The sequence below is a fragment of the Adiantum capillus-veneris genome, chromosome 20 (assembly GCF_014529385.1).
Source record: "Adiantum capillus-veneris isolate H3 chromosome 20, ASM1452938v2, whole genome shotgun sequence".
NCBI classification, from domain to species: Eukaryota; Viridiplantae; Streptophyta; class Polypodiopsida; order Polypodiales; family Pteridaceae; genus Adiantum; species Adiantum capillus-veneris.
Genome location: NC_140950.1, coordinates 8812010 through 8834915, shown reverse-complemented (window position 1 = coordinate 8834915; position 22906 = coordinate 8812010). Strand labels below are relative to the sequence as shown.

The 22906-nt window shown below is 39.8% G+C and overlaps 1 pseudogene; it reads right to left on the bottom strand.

Annotated features, from left to right (window-relative positions):
* Positions 1-203: 203 nt before the first annotated feature.
* LOC147432060 (brassinosteroid LRR receptor kinase BRL2-like) lies at positions 204-20337 on the bottom strand (annotated as a pseudogene).
* Between the last annotated feature and the right edge of the window lie 2569 nt (positions 20338-22906).

Genomic DNA, 22906 nt, shown 5'->3' with positions numbered 1-22906 from the left:
TAACTAGATGATGACTTGAAAACCAAATAAAAAATTATGCATCTTATGAACATATCTAACCGCTTGTTGAACCAAATATTGATGCTTGAGTTTTTACAACCACCAAGGTTTTTAGTAGCAACAATGCTCATCATCATGGGCTTATTTTGACATTAAGCTAGATGTATGTTTGAGTTCCTACATGGTTGCCTCCTTCATGATCATCACAGTGTAACATCAACTCTATTGAGCATAGAGACTATCAGTCACATCATGGGTCGCTTGGATAGAATGTCTTGAACACAATCACATGTGATCTGCATGTACTGCAGGATTTCACATCGATTATTCCCATGATCTGCTTTCAAAAGCCATGGATCTATTGCCTTAGATTTATTCCTCTCATTCACAAGCTACCTTACCCAACTTACTAGATCTAGTGCCTCAGAAATGAGCCTCTCATTCAGAAGCTACCTCAGAAATATGCCTCTCATTCACACATTGACTTACCCAGCCTACCAGATTTGTGGCTTCAAAAAAATTCCTTGTTTGTAAGTCGCTTCCTAGTGAGGAGCTCTAGCAAGATCACCCCAAATGAATATATGCCCCCTTTGAAAGTGCACCTAAAGCTTTGGTTGTACTTGGGATTCACAGATTCAAGTGTGTCAAGCAAGAATTTTGTCAAGCAACACGTTGCTAGACTTTATGTTCCTGTGGATTATATTGGGTGACAACTCTTGATGTAGAAAGCACAACCCTTGAGATACTCCACATGAAATTTGTTTCTGGTGTTGACATGTTCCCTCATCTCCATGCAGCCTATCATCTAAGCTTCCGCCTTCCATTTACTCATACATTGACAACCTTTGTTTACCAACCTTGCAATAGCCTAAGTAGGGCACACTCGTAATTGATAAATGTTTCCCAAAGTCTCCAGATCTGCTGCAAACTCTTTATCTCCTTGATAGTCGAATTGTAGCAGCTTCTTGATGGCAACTGTAGACGTGGCCACCTTTTAGTTGACCTTTGTACACCTTGCCAAAGCCCCTTAGGCTCTCCTGGCTAAAATTGTTTGCTGCATTTATAAGTTGTGCAAAAGAAATCTCTCTAAGAGGCCTCTCAAAGGTAGCCACATTCATGTTGAGGGGATGTCTGTCCCGTCATATGTTCTGATTGTTGTTTCTGTGGAATAATCTTAGATGAAGATTTTTGAGCAGGCATGAATGTCTACTTGTCCCTTCTTAGCCCTCAACATGAATGTTACTGATCACATCATCAGTATCTAGTTGTCACTTTTTAACCCTTCACATGATACCCCACACTATCAACATAAACATGAGTGCAAGAGCTATGAGAAATTCCAAAACAATGTTGTTGGCCCATGGTAGCACAATGAAGTTCCTATGATTAATGCATATTCCACTTGCACCATTGTTGATGGGTCTCTTAGATGTCTTGTTATCTTCTGACATATTGACATAAGGGGGCAAGGGTCCATTGCATAGACGTGGGTTGTGTTCAAAACCTACTGATAAAGGACCATGTTGAGTTGCCCAGTTGAAGGGATTGGGCCATAGAAGTAGTTGTTAGACACATCAACTTGAACTAGAAAGGAGCAATTTGCAAGTAGCCAAAGCCTCCTTCAAGCTTGTTATTGGAGAGGCCCAAAACTCCTATGGCTTTGAGATGCATAAACTCCATAGGTATGGCACCCCCCATTAGCAAGTTGTACCCTAGGCTCAACGTCATTAGGGTAGTGAGATAATTTATATCTTCCGATATGATGCCCTCTAGTCTGTTGTAGGAGAGGTCCAATACATATATGCTATTGAGATATGGATTATCGTTCAGAGGTTTCTTGTGTAGAGTCTAGAGAAGCTATATGAATTCATCAATGGAGTTGGGGTGAGAGCTTCTGGAGTTACACTTTCAAACTCCAATGAAGTCCCTAGTCCTCTACAACCATTGCTATGAAATTGTACGATGCAAACACTTGACAATGAAGGTGATCTTTGAGCCCATTCACATGGCACCCACGCCCTAGAGGGACAACCCCACTCAAGGAACTACTGTTGAGATCAACCCATAGAAATTTGGTGGCGGTAATATTTTCAATACTAAAAGGCAAGCCAGCTCATTAGAGCCCCTCACAGGAGGATTTAAGGCACTTGATGGTAATCAAGGTTACCATAGAAAGAAATTCATCAAAATCTAAACACACAAATGTTCACCCCACAAGTGTGAATTCTCAACTTAGACTCTATCATGCATCAAGATCAAGAACAAATAACATCAATTTACCCAGGTATTCTATGCTAAATACCTTGTGCATGGTTTATGTGCATACAAGCATTTATTCGTGAATTTTTTTTATCAAGATACATCAACAGTATTCTAAGATTTTAAGCTCAATCAAATCAAGTAGATCAATATCATTATCTATCAAACATTTCATATACCTCCGACTCCTATATACATGTCAATTAGCAAAACACCATATAGATTTTCTTTACATGAAACAACCATGTAGTAAAAAGTATTCAACCATGCAAAGATATTCAATTGAGTATTCTATGCATTGATGAGAGTACACATTTATACCATTAAGTATTTGGTTAGATAACTATGATGTTTCCGGATATGGTCTTCAATGCATGCGTTCATATATGCTACAAACTCCCTTGTCTTTATTCAGCATAGAAAGTACAAAAATTACCTTTAAAAAATTGTTATTTACCAAAAAACCTGAAGGTACTGAGTAGGTGCATCTAAAAAAATGTTATTTGCCAAAAAAAACTAAATGTACTGAGTAAGTGCAAATGAACCTATATATATGTCAATCTTTTTCCTTTTGACATAGTCGTGGGTTTGTAGGTGATAGAAGCCAGATGTCAATTGATGTCCTAGTTGTACATTCATTTGATCTTGTTGTGTGTGTGGGTGGTGATGAAGGCCAACATGGAGAAGCGATCAACTGAAGAGAGCCATGCTGCCATCTGCTAGTTCTTAGGGATAATGCTTGAAGCTTGATATCTTGTTTGTGTGTGTTGTGTGACCAATTGGGGGAGAACATCGTGGGCATGTGAGGCGTATTGCATAGGGTCCGAGGCTTCGCAAGCAGAGAGCCACAGTCTGCCTATCAAGAGAAGCAAACCCCAACATACCAATAAGAGGATAGGAAGAGTCAACGAAGTACGGCCATGTGTGTGTATGTGTGTGTGTGTGTGTGTGTGTGTGTGTGTGTGTGTGTGTGTGTGTGTGTGTGTGTGTGTGTGTGTGTGTGTGTGTGTGTGTGTGTGTGTGTAGGCGCTCACGCATGTTCGCTCACGAGAAAGAACAGAACAAGGAAGGGCATGTGGGTACGCAGAGAAAGAACACCACTCGTATAATAAAAGAATAAAAAATAGAGGGGCTGTATTGAAGCACCAATGCATGTGTTTGTTGACTTCATTTATGAGCATCCCCCGCCTGTTCAAAGCTCAAACTAAGCCAAAAAAACTGAGCTGCAAAGTGTGTTCCCTTTTGGGGTTCTAGGGTTTTGCAAGCATGGGTGTGGCAAGTAAGGAGCAGTTTTGAGAAAGGCTGCTCGCAAGATGATCACAGGTTGAATCATGGCTCCCCTACACAACTATGCGAAAGTGTACGTGGATGTATGCCAGCCCTATTACGAAGAGTGAACCAGAATGAATTTATGGCCACTTTTTGTGTGTGTGTGTGTGTGTGTGTGTGTGGCAATTTATAGTCAAAAAATGGGTTGTGTACCATGGCAGTGAATGTGATCCAATATTAAGAAAGAAAGAAGGATATAACGTTTACCATGGCAGTGAATGTGATCCAATATTAAGAAAGAAAGAAGGATATAACGTTTATTAACTCCAATTTCCTTGCATATTAATTATACCGCGTTTAAAAGTCTTTTGAAATGTACAATGAGCAGGAAACCCTCCCATATAAATTAGATCCAGATGGAGCCAAGTACTAATTAATATAATATCTTCCAAGTGATAATGTGTGTGTGTGTGTGTGTGTGTGTGTGTGTGTGTGTGTGTGTGTTTGTGTGTACCCATGGGAACCCCAATTGAACTCCAACATCCACCTAGTGGTTCCTTCAATGAAAATGAGCTCAAATGGGTAGAGAAGTGATAAGTCTATTTATGGATATATTTGTGTTGCTTTCTTTCCTTGCAATCGCTTGGGGGATTTTTTCAAGGGGGAAGAGACTCTTGCAAACATGGGAACTAATTTTAGGCGCTATTCGGTTAGAAGAAGTAAAATGGGTAGCTTGAAGCAACCCACTACTGAGAGCTGTTTAGGAGAAGTTTTATTTTGGTGTGCTTATGGTCCTAAAGATACGCATGAAAAGCAAACAATGGTTCTACGCACCAAGAAGACATTGGAAACTTGAGAGATATGCCCTCTATGGAAACAATGGAATAATCTCTATGGACTTTACTTTTGGAACAAATTTTTACAAGGTAAACTCTACATGCCAAAGCTATGATTTTAGAGATGATGTTTTGAATATTATTTTTTCTAATTTTAAATTTCATTCTATAGTTTCAACTCTACACTATCCTAGTCTTTAATAGTAATCAAAATAAACTTTCAATTGCATGGGTCATCACATCAAGATCAGAAACAAGTAGTATTGTGCAATGGCTTACATGCCTTCAAAATAGAGCTCTTGATTACAATTAGAGATGGGAGCAAAATGCATTTGCAACTATCAAGATAAATGCTATAAGGTAGCTCATTGTCATGTTCTTAAACTTCTCAATTGTTCGTTCTTTTTGGTTTTACAAGTGTAGCTTATAAATGTTTTTTACCATTGTCGTTTGTTTCAAATAGGCCAGTATTCAATATTCCAATTTGTTTGTGCTTAGGGCATGTACGGCATAGTTGACTAAAGAATTTGGTAAAGAAAGTCCAAGATTGGATAGTAAGAGCTCTAATGTTTAGACGCCTTGGTGCAATTATGAACATGCGTGTTGAAGGTGGAGCTTTAGAGGCTATTGCACTAGATAACATAAAAGATAGTTTTGTAGATTTCTTAAGGAATTTTGCACATGAGAATGCCTTCATCGGTTATTTTCGCATTTATTGGGTGGGGAAAGTTGGTAAGTTTGATTTCCAACTTAAGCACTTGATATCTACAAAAAAGTACAAATGTTCTATGGTGCTTATGTGAAATTATTTTCCATGCTCTTGTAGAGATGTGGGCAAGAAGTGTAAGGATGTTTCCCCATGCTAATCAAGTCACAAATGGAGCCATAGAATCGTATCATGCCACATTGAAGTCACAATTTTTAGGTGGCAAGAGATATATATGGGGCCATAGAATTGATTGGCTTTTATATAAACTAATGACCTCTTGTTTACCTTATTTTTGGTATGTAGATGAAGCAAAGAAAGGCAGCTTTGTTAGAAACAAAGCGATACAAAAATTAATTGAGCATTCAATTGAAAGGGCTCAAACGATTTCGGATGGTGATGTTGCCTTTTTTCAAGAGGGTTCTAGTGTTATGGAAAAATCAAGAGCCAATCTTCTCTCGGTGGTGTGCATTACCTCGCGTACAATGCAGAGTGTGATTGAGGATGTTGCAATTTCCTATGGGCAATGAAGGGTAATATGTGCAAGCACAAAGTCAAAGTTATGCCACTCAAGGGTTTTAATTTGAACATTATTTTGGCCAAGTGCCTCCATTTGTATCATTATAGACATGACAATATTATTGCTTATACTAGCAACTCACCCATAATTTCTCATTGTGGTGATGAGATAGGTGAAAGTAAATCCGGGTTTACAAGCACATTTTGATGTTTTGATGCAAAGGGTATTTCTCCATTTGCAAGAAGTGCAAGAAAGGGGATTGGATGGAATTTTACATCCCACCAAAGACTTTCAACCAATACAAGAAGGATTTGGTAACTCTATACAACGAGCAAATCAATTCATTGAATGTCATGCGAGAAATATGACCAGAACAACAATAACTCATGACACGGCTATGCCATTTCCACAACCAATTTCCAAGAAAAAATGGTCAATGCAATTTACATTAGACTCCCATGCTTTGGAAGAAGTAGGTATTGATTGTTGGTGGTTGTAGTGTTGAATGTTTGTAGACGTTTTGTGTTTGAATAGTTTCTCTTTCATCAATTGTGATCTCTTTTATTTCAAACTATACATATGCCTCCTTTGGGGGTAATCTGTGAAGTATAGTGAGGAAAGTGGGGGAAACTCGCTCCCAAAATGTAAAGTGGATAAAGATATAGAATTGTGTGTTTGTGTGTGTGTGGGCGGGGGGGGGGGGGGGGGGGGGGGGCGAGGGATGGCTAAACTCTCTCTCTCTCTCAATTTCATTCAAATGCAATTGAAATTTGGTAATAATCTCTCTCTCTCTCTCTCTCTCACACACACACACACACACACACACACTCACACACACACACACACACACACACACATTTTTATTCTTTGGTAATTTATTAGAGAGGTGGACATGCACCTTTTTCATAGTGCTAGAAAAGATATTTTTGAATTTTTTAATCAATTTATATAGTTAAACTTGATTGTGGGATTATCTCTCTCTCTCTCTATAGGCCAATGTTGAAAAAACTCAAAGTTTAGTGTATTTGAACTGGCTAAAATTGCGAATTCTCGACTGGGTTTTGAGCTTACCTTTAAGAAAACTGAATATCTTTTACAAGTTTTAGTGCAAATATAGGCAAATGCCTTAAATTTTGACCTTAAAACCAAAAACATTTGAAGGGCGCCCTTATTTTTTTGGTTAAGAAAAACGTTTTTGGCAAGCCTGGGTTTTAGTGTAAATACCAGCAAATGCTTCAAATTTTAGTGTAAACACTAGTGGCAACTGCTTGGGTTTTCAGTGTCAATATTGGCAAATGGTTCAAATTTTTGGCAAGCGCGGGTTTTAGTGTAAATATCAACAAATGCTTCATATTTTGAACTTAAAACCAAAAAACTTTGTGGGTGCCCTTATTTTTTCGATTAAGAAAGAAATTTTTTGGCAATTCAATGTAAGTAGCTACTACAATTTTTATAAAAGAAAAGAGGAGGAGAATCAAGTGAGATTCTCCTCCTACAGTTCAATTGATCAATGGCATCAACAATTGCGAACCTACAATGGTCATGTGAAGCTCCAATCCCACGTGATGGGTGAGGTGGATCAAGTTGAACTGTTGTCCATGCATGAAGGAACGAGAGAGAGAGAGAGAGAGAGAGAGAGAGAGAGAGAGAGAGAGAGAGAGAGAGAGAGAGAGAGATCTGTAGGGGGCGAGAGAGTGGGAGGAGGAGAATGTTATCTGAAACACCAAACTACAACCAATTCCAAGACGAGGCAGACTACATACAATGGGCAGGGTCTAAACTGCAATATGAGCAACAACATACCATGTGAGGGATGGGGGAGCACCCATGCAGGTGAGGATGAGACTCATCACGCATGCTGTCAGTGCTCTGTAGGAGGGGAGAGAGAGGGAGGAGGAATGCAAAATGAGAGGCAGGGAAAGCAAGAGAGAGCGATGTCATCTTTGCTAGGAAATGAAGCATGGAAGAGGAGAGAGAGAGAGAGAGAGAGAGAGAGAGAGAGAGAGAGAGAGAGAGAGAGAGAGAGAGAGAGAGAGAGAGAGAGAGAGAGAGAGAGAGAGAGAGAGATGTGGTTGCAGTGGACTTGTGTGCAAGAAATAGAGGAGATGCTTAGGAAGATTCTTTGAGGGGAATCTTACAAAAAATTAAATTTATTTAAAAGAGAGTATCGAGTAGGAGCGGATGCTTCAAATTTTTTGACCAAGTGACACCAAAAAAGTTTGAAGGGTGCATTATTTTTTTGGGAATGGAAAAATGTTTTTTGCAAGCCCCAGGCCCACAGTCTCTCTCTCTCTCTCTCTCTCTAACAGCAGGCGATGCCGCCGTCTGCGCATTAGTGACGGCCTTGTTTAGAGAGAGTCTCTCTCTCTCTCTCTAACAGCAGGCAATGCCGTCGTCTGCGCATTAGTGACGGCCTTGTTTAGAGAGAGAGAGAGAGAGGCAAAGCCTTTTTTATGCAAGCTATTTTTATTAGAAGCCTAAAAATAGCCTTAAAAATCTTAAAAGAAAGCCTAAAAAATGTGTACAAGATTTGATAAGCACCATGCTTATATCACTACCTGCAAGCAAGCAGGCAGTGCTAATAAACGAGGACCTATGAGTAAATAGAAGAGGGCCTATGTGAGCGCCATAATCTAAAAACGAGGGCATGTGTGTCCATGGGCCACTCCGAAGGAATCTACAAACTGCAGCGGTTGCAGCTTTCGAGGTCCCGTTGCACTTGAAGCATTCCGAGGTCGTATAAAATGGCCTTCAGGGACCAGTACCAGCCACGTTGGCAAGCGTGATGAGGTGGCAATCTATCCTCAGCCCTACATGTGTAATGGGCTCTCACAAAATTGTTGGTTGCATCTTCTTTGCAATTGAGGTGGCAATCTATCCTCAGCCCTACATGTGTAATGGGCTCTCACAAAATTGTTGGTTGCGTCTTCTTTGCCAATGAAGTGGCAATCTATCCTCAACCCCACATGTGTAATGGGCTCTCACAAAATTGTTGGTTGCGTCTTCTTTGCCATTGACCAATTGCTTCTAGTGAAAGAGCTATTTGTAAGTTCCACTTCACACCTCATCTATTACAGCAGGCTCTAGATCAAGGAACATAGCCCTAGGAACATGCTTGCCTGCACAGTCTCATTGAAGAAGGTGCCAAAGGCATCATCCTCGCCTTTGGCCACTATTGTCTCACTTGGAATTTATCCATCAGGCTAGCCATGGTAAGAAAAAGAAGGAGCAAAAGACTATTTGATGTCGCTAAATCTCTCAAATGCAGAGCACTCGATGTGGATGGAGATATACACTCTCATTGCGCTAGATTGTGAAGGAGGAGAAGCAACCGATAAGAAGCTTGCGAGAGAGAGTGAGAGTGTGATGTGACTCATCACACTCAATACAACATACCTCTCCGTGATACTCAAGATTCACACTCTAGACCCATCAAACGTATGAATGAGAATGATTAGAAGTAAAAGCAAAAGCTTACTCCCCTCACAAGATTCAAATCTCTGCGTTCGACTAGTAAAAAACAAGTGATGAAATCACAAGGCCTGCCAATGATGATAGAGGCCTTATGACTATTTAAATTTCAATACACTTGATAGAACCTCAACTAAGAAAAAAAAAAATCATCCCCTCCCTAAGTTGAGGTCCTGAGGGAGCTTTTGAAGGGAGCTTTTTTCATATTTTTGCTCAACTGACCAATTCCAAAAAAAAACTCGCTTCGCTCCAAAATCAGTTTTTGGAGCGAGCTTTTTGGAGAGAGCTTTTTTGTTTAATCTCTCTCTCTCTCTCTATCTCTCTCTCTTTCTTTATATATATATATATATCTTCCCCTTTCTCTCTCCCTCCCTCTCTCCCCTTTTTGGAGCTTGGCAAATGACCAAAGAGACTGATCCATTCACTACATTGTTGTACATGGCCACATTACTTAAATGCAACGAAGGGACTTATAGTTGATGTATCGCAAACTTCATCGGGATACAGGGGCAAACAACAAATGTATTCAAAATTTTAAGGAATGGAACGCATATGAGGAGCGGAGGGAGACCTCACAGGGGGTGGTGCGACCAATGTATGAGTCGCAACAGGTTACCCAAGAGAGGAGCCTGCAGAGATGAGGGTTGTCCGTGCCGAGAAAAGAGAGAGAGAGAGAGAGAGAGAGAGAGAGAGAGAGAGAGAGAGAGAGAGAGAGAGAGAGAGAGAGAGAGAGAGAGAGAGGGATTAAGAAAAAAAGCTCTCTCCAAAAAGCTCGCTCCAAAAACTGATTTTGGAACGAAACGAGCTTTATATTGGAATTTGTTAATAGAACAAAAAACTGGAAAAAGCTCTGCATTCCCATCCCCCCTTCAAAAACACGTTCCGAGTGATGTCGTGCACTTGGACAATTGATCCTCAACACTGCCAACAACCACATTCTTGTCATGTTAAAAGGGAAGAGTGGAGCTTTCGTACGTAGATACTCCACACACACTATAGACATATATGCATAGATTTAATTCTAACCATACCTCACAACAAAAATTTTCCCTAATACCATCAATTTAGAACTTCCATGGCACACAATAATACATGAGACAAAGTCATGTGCATTATCACAGTGGCTCAATTGACAAAGAGATAGCAACAATGATAAGTTATTGAGACACATAACAAACAAATTTAATCCATTACTTCAAACCTCATAAGAATGTAATAGGCTACATCATTTGGGTTCATCGAATGCTGGAGACATGCACATAGGTTTACACAACTTGTCTCTACACGGGTGTATTAATGTTTCTTTGAGAGAAATTAAGAAAGCTCGAGCACATAACTTGAGCCTATAACTTGTTGCACTCTTAACTAAAACCTCTATCATGTGAACAATTGCAAGATTTCTTCAAGTTGAAAGGCAAAACAATTTGTTAAGCATAAGTTTGCTGAGCGAAACAGGGCAACATTCAAGTACCTATAATTGAGACAATGCAGCATGCTAATTAGCATTAGCATGGCTTTAGAGACTTGGAACCATTTGATTTCTATGAAGCATTCAAATTGCTAGGAGCTATGTCCGCAGGGCTTTGAAGGGGCTCTGTTGACTTTTGGGGTTGACTCTAAGGTTTATGCACATTGCAAGGTGTTGTAGGAGGGGGTGGTGGTTGCTGCTGTTGAGAAAGTGGCTTTGGAGAAGGAGGTGTGCTAATTGGTGATGAATTTGTTGTCGTTGATTTGTCGTATTTTGGGCCATCCTCTGCCCTCTTGCTAGCTCCTACTATCACACCTCCTCCCTGTGAATGCATCGTTCTGAGAACTGTAGAAAATCTATTGAGAGCATTAATATTTAGCATAACATAGGAAAATTGCATCTTATTAACCAACTCAGTATGGGCCGTCATAGCAAGAAAAGAGTAGCATACAAGCCCTTCAGCAAAATTACTCCGCTATTTATGTTTTGTGCGACGAGCTCTACTCATTTACTCTTGTAGACAAATAACAGTAGAGACTTCATATTAGCACAACGTCATGTTTGTTATAAGGGAAATATTTCTTACACCTTTGATGATGGGTGCTGAGAGTGGCAAGTACAGCAGGAGCCAGAAAAGAACTCCAAGGAGCGAGCACTCCCATGGAAAGCTAGAGTGGACTTGACACAAAAGAGGAAGAGAAGGAGAGCAAGGAGGGATATTGAAAAGAGGGGAGAAGTCAAAAAATCATGCAAGAGCGGCCACACCCTCCCTACTTGCGATGTGATCAATATGTAAGGAGCAAGGGTAATCAACGAGTGGCCACGGAGAGAAAGAAATCACTAAATAAGAGAAGAAGATGAGCAGCAATGTCAATATGACTTATGCGACGTCGATGTTGGCATTAGCAATTGCTGCAAATGGGGGCGTGCTAAGCAGTATGAACAACATACGCGTGAAGTCGCAGCACGTTGATCAACACACTCCCCATCGTCTACAATATTGGTTGAGGATAAAAAACGAGCTGCTCTACTACCCAGCTTGGCACCTCCAATTAGCTGCTGCGTGAGCATGTGATAATATAATAAGCAGTAGTGCACCTGGAGGCGAGGGCACCAAATTCCAATATAGTTGTCATCCATCAAGAGCAATTGGACTCCACAGCGCGCTTGGCCGTGGCTTTAGATGAGGAGACGATGGCTACGTGGAAGTGGCACGATCCCCCACACCTTGGACGCTATCCAGCATGGCACACCCGAACCGCTACTATTGCTGGCACCTGCAACGAATTTGCATGGAGGTGGAGCCCCGAATGCCTCATCGACTCTAGAATGGCTAGGCCTACCAATGGAGCTAGTACACTGAATGCAATTGGTTTGTCTCATCATTTCGTCTGTTAATGACTACAACGGCGCAACCACTCATCAAGAATGCCATCCATCATTCCCTGGACACCTTCTCTTAGCTCTATCTTATAATTGTACATTGAATAATAGAACCTTGGAAAAAATGTTATCTCACTATCTTTTGACAGAGAACATGAGATAGTCACCCACTCAACAATTACCCACCAATGCAATTCATAACTACAATTACCCACCAATGCTACTCATAACTTTCTCTTCAGTGCTCACTACAATAGTCACCAATCAAATTTTTTTGTTCCAAAAAAAAATTCCTATTTTTAGCCAACCAAAAAGAGAACTCATCTCTATGGCCTTTTTCCGTTGGGTAGACCAAAAAACATACTCTCAAAATCACTCCGTCACTTTTCCAGTCCCAAATCCGGATGCTTCATCATTTTCTTGACAACGTTCCTAGCACAATGAGTGCCCACTAACCTATCAATCTTGGGGGGGTTTAAAACTATGTGTGCCATACAGGGCACGCATTCCTTTTCATGCATTTTCTTACCCCAATTCTCTCCCCCTTTCTGGTGTCGTGCCCACTTCACTCCTCTCTAAGCTATGCTCCCCTCACACCCTTCCCCCTCTGGAGAGGAGGGATGGAGCTACAAGATGCCTTGCATAATGGTTTTGTTAGAGGTTGTGACCAGCCTTTCTGAACCTGGGGATCCCTATGCAACAACGTGCGGCTATTGTTAGTCTTGCTCATAAAAAACGTCCTGCTCTACAAACTCCCACTAATTGGCAAATGCTCTAACAAAGGCTTCCTACACAAGTAGTCCAACTTCCTATGCACAGGCTCTTCAATTGAGACCAGTTGGGAACCCTATGATGAACATGCAGCAATCTCCTTTGGTGATGGGTGAAAGACAAGGGCCTCCTCTCAATAACATCTCTTTGTAGTTGTTCCCACCTCAGATGCATGCAAGATGCAGCGCATGTTAGTTCTCCACCCCCTGGTCACATTGGTCAATTCTCTCTCATTTACAACGTTTATAAAAATGTTGAAATGCAAGATGGAAAGCTAGACACAGTAGAGATTGATCACCCACAACCCCCTGGGGAAATCCTCCAGGACCATACTCAAAAGCAGGATGGTGTCAATGCCCATACAATTGATGATAGTCCTAGTCCACCTCTTGATGAATTTTCTCTTAGGGAGGGAGTGATTGTGGGGATGGTGGAGCTCGACAACTGGTGTAGGCACTTACAAGACACAATGGTCATAGGCCTCTGTCATGGTATCCAACCACCTATAGAAGTTTTAAAGCAATGTATTTTCCAAGAGTGAGAGGCCATGAATCTTTTTCCCTCTCACATGCAATACCTCCATAATAATTACCACTTTTTTTTAATGACCCTGACAGTGCCTTACAAGTCATCAATAGAGGGCAGTGGCTCATTAGAAATACCCCTCTATTAGTGTTCAAATGGTATAAAGTATTTGATCCCAAGGAAAAAAAGCCCTCAAAAGTCCTTTTCTAGATTGACTTCCCTATAGAATCTTTTCCCTTGCTAAAACGAGTTGGTGGGACAAAAGCCTTGGGATAAACCCTAAATGGGAACCCCACCTTCTCATTGAGGTGGACATTGATCTTCCTCTTAGAGACAACATCTTCTTGAAGGACCAACTTGGACAGATCCTACATCTCCAAAGAATTGTCTATAGTAATCTCCCCAATGCCTGTTTCCATTGTCTCAGGCAAGACTGCCTCATCAAGGATTGCATAGATTTGGCTAGCAAGGCTCCGAAAGAAGCAGACAAAGGAAAGGAAGCAAAGGATCACAACCAGCGGTTCCAACAGGTCAACCATATAGGTAATTCTAGAGGAAGTCCCCATCCTAGAAACAATAATAATAGATATGTTAACAAATATGGTGCTCTACTGGATGAAGTTTTGGGTCCCTCTATAACAAAGAAGGTTGAGGAAGAAGTTGGAAAATACTCCACTTCTCAATCTGGCAAAGGTGTCACTACTGCATATGCCTCTCCTCCTACAAAGATTGATAAAACCTTTGTAAGATCATGCCCCTTTGGTGCCTCTAGCCAATCCTTTAGAGAATTTCAGTGAACCATCTTCTGATTCCAAAAACTCAATGGAAGGGGAACAATTTGTTAATGACACTTAGATTGGTTCACCTACTCTTGAGCTAGAAAATCAACCTAGAGTTAACCTTGTTGGAGATGCTTTTAATAAGGAACTCCAAGCTTTTGCCAAAGAGGAGATTAATAAGTTTTCTTAGTCACCTATTGATTTTGTTGGCATTCTTATGACACAGGATGAGGAAGAAACTCTCCCCCTCCAGTCTGGAAAAGCAAAGATAAAGAAGGAGAAGTCTTCTGATCCCAACAAAGCATTAATGTCTTCAAGAAAACCTTTTAAAAATATTAAAAAATGACTTCCATTTTTGGTTTGTCTCTAAACCAAATAAGCAGGTTCCATAAGTGGTTCAGTTCTAAGCATCATGCAGGAAAGGGTGGTGCAACATTGGGTATTGCACTCAGTCATGAAAAGAGTATTTCCAATGTGCATTATGATGCTAAAGGGCATTGGGTTGTAGTTTCACTCAAAGCACCTTTCAACTACACTCTGGCTTGTATCTATGCTTATAACTCTTTGTTTAAAAGAGGTTTCAGCTCGTCAAAAATCTGCTCTTTGCCTAACCCTCTTATGTTAATTGGAGACTTTGACGTGGTTGCATCCTCAAATGACATATGGAAATCCTTGGGGCAAGTTGTTCAAGGTAATGAAGAAACCTCTTGGGAGGAGTTGTATGACAAGCATACTTTATTGGATGTATCAGAGTCAACTGGTCCAATAACCAAATGAGTACCTGCTATATATCAACTAGATTGGACAAAATATACATGACATTGTATTTGGTGCAGAAACATTAAATGGTGAGTTGCAAGTCTGACTCCCCTTTAATGCTTTCTGACCACAAGCCTATGTTATTTGAGTTGCACAAAGGTGAACATAACTTGAGAGTTGGTTGGCCTCATTTGGATAGTTTAATGTTTAATCTCCCTTCTGTTAAAGCTAAGGTGAAAAGCATTTTTGAGTCTGCATTTTCACAGCATGTCAATGCTTTTGCTGCATGGGACTCTCCCATCACACAAACTCAGCTAGCCTTGACACATTTCAAAAAGAAAAGGCTAAAGAGATTAGATCACATAGAAGAATGAAGATTAGCAAGAAAATCTCTCTGCTTGAAGCTTCCATGTATGACCCCCCCTCCCTTGAGTTCGTTACCTTAAAAGATGACGTGAAAAAGGAGGAGCTCCTTGAAACCCAGGGTGCCCTTGCTTGGACCAGATAGTTATGGACTAGAAATATTGATAAGTCTAATTCTCAGATGTTTTCTCTGTTGAAACAAAAAAAATGCAGTAATTTTATTCCTATGCTACTCAATAAGGATGATGGTATTCCATCTCATTCTCATAAAGAGAATGTTGAGATTGCCAAGCCCTTTTTTTCCCAATATTTTCTCTAATCCCCCTCTCAGAAATAAGGAAATAACTAATTCTAGAGCAAATATTGCCTCTGTGAGAAAAAAAATTGTTCCTCTTGAGATTGCTAAAATCTTGTACTTACCTTTGACAGAGGGGGAATCAAGAGAGTCAACTGGAAAACTAAAGCATGGTAACCCACCTGGTTTCGATGGAGTGCCTAATGAATTCTACACCCTGTACCAAGTTCTTTTAACACCTTTTCTTATGATGGTATGGCAAGAAGCCTTGGCACATGGAGCCCTCTCCCCCTCAATAAATGCTAGAATTATTAAATTAATTCATAAAAAAGACTCAAGGGAGGAGTTGTCTAAGTGGAGGCCTATAACATGTTTGACTTTTGTGTATAAGATCTTCTCCCCATCTTTAGCTAGAAGATTAAGTCCCCTTATGGACCTGTTCATTATTAAAGAGCCAAAAGGTTTCATTAAAGGCAAGTTCATTTTAGATGCCAACATCACTTTATGGGGAAGGTATGGATCATGTCGAAGAGTCAAACCAAGATTACATTTTCTTTAAATTTGATTTGACAAAGCTTAAGAGATAGAATTGAATGGGAGTTCAGTCTTCAGAGTCTACATGACATGGGTTTGGGCAGGAGATTTATCAGTTTTTGTGCACTAAATGTTTGGAAATGCTACTTCTAAAATTTCTATAATTGGGTCCTTAATTGATGCCATTCCATTACATAAATCCATCAGATAGGGATGTCGTTTGTCTCTTCTGTTATATTCTATATCACATGATGCATTGGGTTGGTTGGTTAAGGATTTCATCCAAGAGGTTTCTTGCAGGAAATCAATATTGAAGATATTGCCGATCAACTTTGTCACCAACAATTTGCAGATGACATCAATGCATTGGTCACAAATAATAAGCAATATGTTGAGAGGTTTTGGGAATGCTTAAACCTTTTTTGTCCGGCCAATGCCTCTGTTATCAACCATGCAAAAACAGGGATCAAGACATCTAATGGGAGTGCGTTTTATTTGCGAGCTTTCAATTTCGAGCTTTTGCAATCAAACCCAATTTTGCGAGCTTTTTGATTTTAGATTTAGAGCCTTTCTAACGACACAAAAAATTAATCCAAAACAAAGACATCAGAATATTATACACGACAAAAAAGATCTATAATCTCACAAAAAAATTGGCTTAAGATTTTGAGTCTCTTTTAATGATACACACCAAAAACATGTACAAGATTCCAAAAGCCCTAATTTTGAGCTTGTACAATTGTCTAGATAGATACCACAAAGCATGCTTCTCTTACTAAAAGGATAAATAAAGTCTCATATGTCTAAAAAAGCTAATCCACATCTAATACAAAAGAGAAATCTACTTCAATGCATACCTCTACAGGACAATCTCTAAGATTTAGGCTCACTACACCACAGGCTTTATCTTGCGGGTTTGCCCTAATACAAATGCAAGGTCTGTGGGAGTTAGTGCAGGCTGATGAATGACCATGTGCTCTTTTGGTTGAAGCCCTAGAATATGTACATACACATAGTACATGTGCTTACATGCCAAAAACGCTTTATGTGTAAATTCTCTCTTCTGAAAATCGGGACAGGTGCAACTAGGTTCTACCTTAATGTGTACATCATAACAACTCTCTGTCAATATTCGAAAAACTATGTGTTGTTCACTTTCTAATTTCTCGTCCAAGAACATTGCAACCATGCTTGGAGATGACTCCAATCTCTTTTGCGCTTCTTTGGAAATACCATGTCTCCACTTATGCTTCCTGATACTACTGGAGCCTCCTTGTGTAAGAGTAGCATTTGTATTGTTCATGCGTCGTAGTGGTGTTGCAAAATTTGCAAATTGAAATCCACTTTGTACCAAGCTGTCACTCTCTTACTTTGATAAATTGGTTCCAATATCCACTTGCCAGAAAGTAGGAACGACAGGTGAGAATTTAACTTGCCTCTGTACTTTTCGTGTGTGGCCTACTTCATAATTGCAGAACCATATCCACTGTGCAATTGTCTTGTCTTTAAAAGTTCTCTCAGACCAAAAACAAGGAGCAACCATTCCCACATTACGGCTTTGTAATTTGTTACCACAACGTTTCTTCCCTACCATTCCAAAACATTTCCTCATGCAATTGGCTGGCATCCTTCGTAAAGCCCACTCTTTGCGGGCAACTTGGACCTCTTGAATACACCTTGCTGAATTCTCCCCAGGCTGCACTGGAATGCTATCTCCTACTTCACTGTCAGTGACAACATATACTTCTTCATTATCCTCTCTATCAAAATGTATACTCCGTGGTCTCCCTCTGGTTTTTCGCTGTCTTGCTTCCATTACATATCCAAGTTTATGTGAGCTTGTACCGACTGCACATGTTTTCTTCTGTTGTACTGTCTCTTTGTCACCTTCCATCATAGGCTCCTTATACAAAGGACTACCAACAACCAAGCCTTTTAATGTACTCGTAAAATGATTTGGATTTGGAGATTCTCTGCGTTTGGAACTGGCCATCATTGCTTCTATAGAAGGGCCCGTTCCGATGTATCTGCCTGTGGTGTATCCCAATCTTTTTGCACATTGAATATATGTATTCAAAACATCACTGACACATGCATCATAAAGTGAGATTTTACGTTTACCACCTTCACCTGCCAGCCAACTAGCATGGATCCTCTCTGACAAGTTTATACTTGGAATTTGAGCTCTCTCCCATGGACTCTTACTTACCTATAAATACAAAACAATTAAAACCATATAAATGTAAATCTCTGTTTTCAAGTATTTAATAAGAACCAAAAAAATGATTGATATACCATTGTCTTAGCGCTTCCCCAATGGGAAATCCGTTGCTCTCACCAATTAAACCATCTCTCTAAAGCCTTTTTATTATCCCCTATCACATATTTCACCCACCATTCTCGTATTGTGGAAGCTATACGAGAGGCCACATTTGTAGTCTTTGCTAAGCGCCATGCTTCACACATTTCGATGTGATGCATTTGTCTATCTGTAGCGACATGTTTTTTTGTATGTTTGTGTAGACTGTGCTCCCAATGGAAAAGACAGGAGCGCTCCCTTCCCTCCATTACATTATGCCGTCCACCATTGTATACAACTCGTATTGCCAGCCAATTAGCCCCAGCTTCATCATACATAAATCCAACAAAGTCTGTTGGTTCATGCCCACACCTCTCCATAACTGTGTTTAAATTTCTCCAAAACAAGATTTGTGTTTCTTCGTCTTCTTCTTTACATTCACATATTGCAATCACTTACAATGCTCGCATGCTGTACACATAGAACAAATAAGTAATAGTAGGTGTCTTATATCAAACATGCTATCTAACATTTTTTTATAAATTTACTTACCCAAGATCATAAACCGAGCAGGACATAGTTGCCCATCCTTCAATTCGATGAGTATGATCAAAGTGCACCAAAGCACTACTCAAATCTCCTGTCCCTCCTCGCCTCATTCTATTGACTAGTTCAACTCCAGAAGGAGGTCTTTTTCTGGACATTTTGAATACATAACATTTGTCGTTAGGTCCACCTTGGCCTGGAAAACGACTTCCATGAAAGAATGGAAAAACACACCGTTTCTGTAGCAATAGTATATTGTCATATACATCACCAACAACCTGACCCTGTTTAGCTTTCTCATTTGACAAAATCCTTTTGAATCCCCTATTTTGAACAAGGGGCATCATTTCCTCAAGAAAATGGTTAAGCTCTACATCAGTTGCTTCTAAATCATCTTCTTTAGTCAATGATTGAAATAGCATTTGACGAGCAACTAACATATGTACTTTTCTAGGACCCCCCTTCTCAATCTTTAAAATTGTCTTAACAAGATTGCGCACTTTTTCAAGAGCTGCCCTTCTAGTACCTGGCTGTACATTGTGGTCATGCACTCCCAGATGGATCACCAAATGTGTTATTATTGTTTCCTTTGGCATCACATAATAGATCATACACTTGCAAACATTTGAACAAGTGACCATTCTGTCACAATAGTGGCAGGTTATTTTAGATTTACCTTCGCTAGCTGGATAGCCCATGCTGATTTGTCTGTCCAGATGTCCATGAAAGAAGGCATCATTGTATTTCCTTTCACCAAGGTAAAAAGGGCATGTCACTCTGCAACATTGAGGCTTCCAAGACAATAACTCAAACGCACAGTGCAATCTATGGCCATGTTGGTCGATGCTGGGTGAGACCAAAGGTGACCGTCGTACTTCTGCTCCATACCGAGCATCCTCTTATTGTTGTGAATTGGAGGAAGCTCGAAACAAACATTTCCATTATAAAAATTTGGGAGCTCGTCAACCTTTTTGGGAGTTCCACAAATCTCTAAAAGTTTAGACAACCTGCACGATTTACCTTTGTCTTTCATCCATGAAATGATGGATACATCCTTTGAATATTCTGCATTATATGCTCCACCCCATCTTGTGTGTCTTGAAAGGGTCCTGGTGATCTGGTTAGTTCCACTGTCTCCAAAACAACAGTGTCTGTACCTTCATCAATATCAACATTTAAATGTGATGGAGTCGAGCTTTTGTTACATGGTGTAGCGAACATAGAAGAATCACCGACTTCTTCATTTGTTTCTAAACTGTCAGCCACATAAACATAGCCATCTGAATGAAGAATGTGGTAAGCTGAGGACAGAGAATGGTCAAGAAGGTAATGATTTTGATCTTCATGATCCCATCTAGGCAACACATTGACCTTAGACTCAGAGCTCCCTGTCTGAACGACTGCTTGCAAGCCTTCAAACTGAATAGAAGGAGGCAATAGGCTTTGAAGAAAATATTCACTAAGTAGAAGCTCTCCATTTCGTAATGAGACTCTATAATCCATATGAGCACCATTAATCATCCATGAAAGCATTGCTGTAGTTGTAGCTATCATGTTTGAGACAGACAGGGAGGGAATAATACTTGAGTTAAAAAAAATGATGAAAAGAGAAGGAAGAGAATGTGCATAAGGTACAAAGAAAGTGTAAAAGCATGCAGCTGCAAAAAGTTATTGCTGCGTTCATTGAAAACAGTTCTAAATTTAATTCATTGATTGAAACTGTTCTAAATAGATTTGGAATATTCACTCTTTAAGATATGCACAGTCACATAGCCATTAAGATACATTTGAATCAGCATGTTGTCAAATCCATCTGTTCATCTATCGAGCTTTCAAAATCTCCCCAAATACGTGCATACTAAAAAAATGAACACAGGAGTTATAAAATATACGATGTTTTAAAAATTATTTATAATATAAGTATATATACACACACACACACACACACACACACACACACACACACACACACATATATATATATATATATATATATATATATATATATATATATATATATATATATATATATATATATAGTTTTTTATATTCCCAATTAAGCACTTTAAAATTAAAATGGACATAGAATAGTATATATAAAATATATGGTATTTAAGTATATAGTATATATAGTTACATTACATTATACCAGTACCAATACCGGGCCAGTCCAGTCCAGTAGCAGTACAGTACCAGTCCAGTCCAGTACCAATCAAGTCCAGTCTAGTAGCAGTCTAGTCTAGTCCAGTACTAGTCCGGTCTAGTACAATAACAGGCTAGTCCAGTACCAGTCAAGGCCAGTGTAGTCCAGTCCAGTACCAGTCAAGTCCAATCCAGTACTAGTCCACCCAGTACTGACCAGTCAAGTTTAGTCCAGTCCAATATCAGTCTAGTCCAGTACCAATGAAGTCCAATCTAGTAGTCCGGTCCAATCTAGTCCAGTACTAGACCAATCGAGTACTAGTCCACCCAGTACCAGTCCAGTCCCAGTCCAGCCAAGTACCAATCCAGTCCAGTCCAGTTCAGTACCAGTATCAGTCCAATCCAGTACTAGTCGAGTCCAGTATCAGTCAAGTCTAGTCCAGTACAATACCAGTACCAGCTCCAGTTCCAGTCCACTACTAGTACAAGTACAGTCCAGTACTAGTACCAGTACAGGGTAAGTCCAGTCCAAGATAAGTACCAGTCCAGGATAAGTCCAGTCCAGTACCAGTACCAGTCCAGTCCAGCATAATCCAGTCCAGTACCAGTCCCAATCCAGGAGTACTAGTCCAGTCTAGTCGAGGATAAGTTCAATACCAGTCCAGTCCAGTAGCACTACAGTACGTTATATAGTATATATAGATTATATTTTATATAATGTTATACTTACAATAAAAAGTATATATATATATATATATATATATATATATATATATATATATATATATATATATATATATATATATATATATATATATATATATATATATATATATATATATATATATATATATATTGTACATAATACAGAGTATAGTAATGTTATATAATATTTATCGTTCATTTCACCATTTTTCATAGTTTAGGACTTTATTCTAATCGTTTTCGTGAAGTTTCAAATTTTGACCCGGGACACCTGTTGGGAGCTAGTTTTGAGGATGCTAAGGTGAAAATTTGGAAAAGTTTTGTATGTAGGAATTGTAGTCCTCAATACGAGGAAAAATATTGCTTCTTTAAGTTTTTTCAGATTCCTTCATTTTGATGCTTGTTTCAGCCCGTAGATTAGGAAAAAAGTGAGAAAATGTTGTTTTGCGCTGTTTTTGTAGAAATTGTGACTTGTAGGTGAATTTTCAGCCAAACTGAGCTGGATATGAATTTTTTGTATCACACAACTGTCGAAGAGCTTGACAAGGCAAACGAATTCAAGTGAGTTGTGGCCGCTTTGCTTAAGACTAGAAAGAGGTCAAAAATAGTGAATGTCAAAGCTTAGGTTTGAAGCATTACTACTTCGGGAACCAATCGTCTACCTGCTCGAGCTAACACAGCCCAGTACCATCGTGCGGGCACCATGTTGGTGCCTCCTCCTCTCTCTCTCTCTCTCTCTCTCTCTCACACACACACACACACACACACACACACACACACACACACACACACACACACACACACACACACATTATTGTCGTTGCGGCGCTGGAAGATAGACTGCAGAGAACCGTTCAATGCGGAAAAAAGGGGGGCGCAGAGATGATAGGCGGGCTCTGCGCCCCCCTTTTTTTCCGCATTGAACGGTTCTCTGCGGTCTATCTTCTTGCGATGACTAGCTTTCTTCAAGTTCTGATTAAAAACGATTTTGGTGTTCATAACAAATCTATCTGATAAATTGTATGCTTTAATCAGAAATGGGCGCAGATGATGGGGAAGCTCTGCCCTCCCCCCTTTTTTTTGGCAATTTTGGATTAAAGCATACAATTTATCAGATAGATGTCATTAAATTTTGGGATTAACTCCATAAAATTAATGAAAATAGCACAAAGCTCACCAAATCTACCAAAAAAGAGGCGTGGATGATGGGGGAGCTCTACCTCCCCCTTTTTTTGTTGATTTGGTGAGCTTTGTCAACGGTATTGTAGGAAAAATG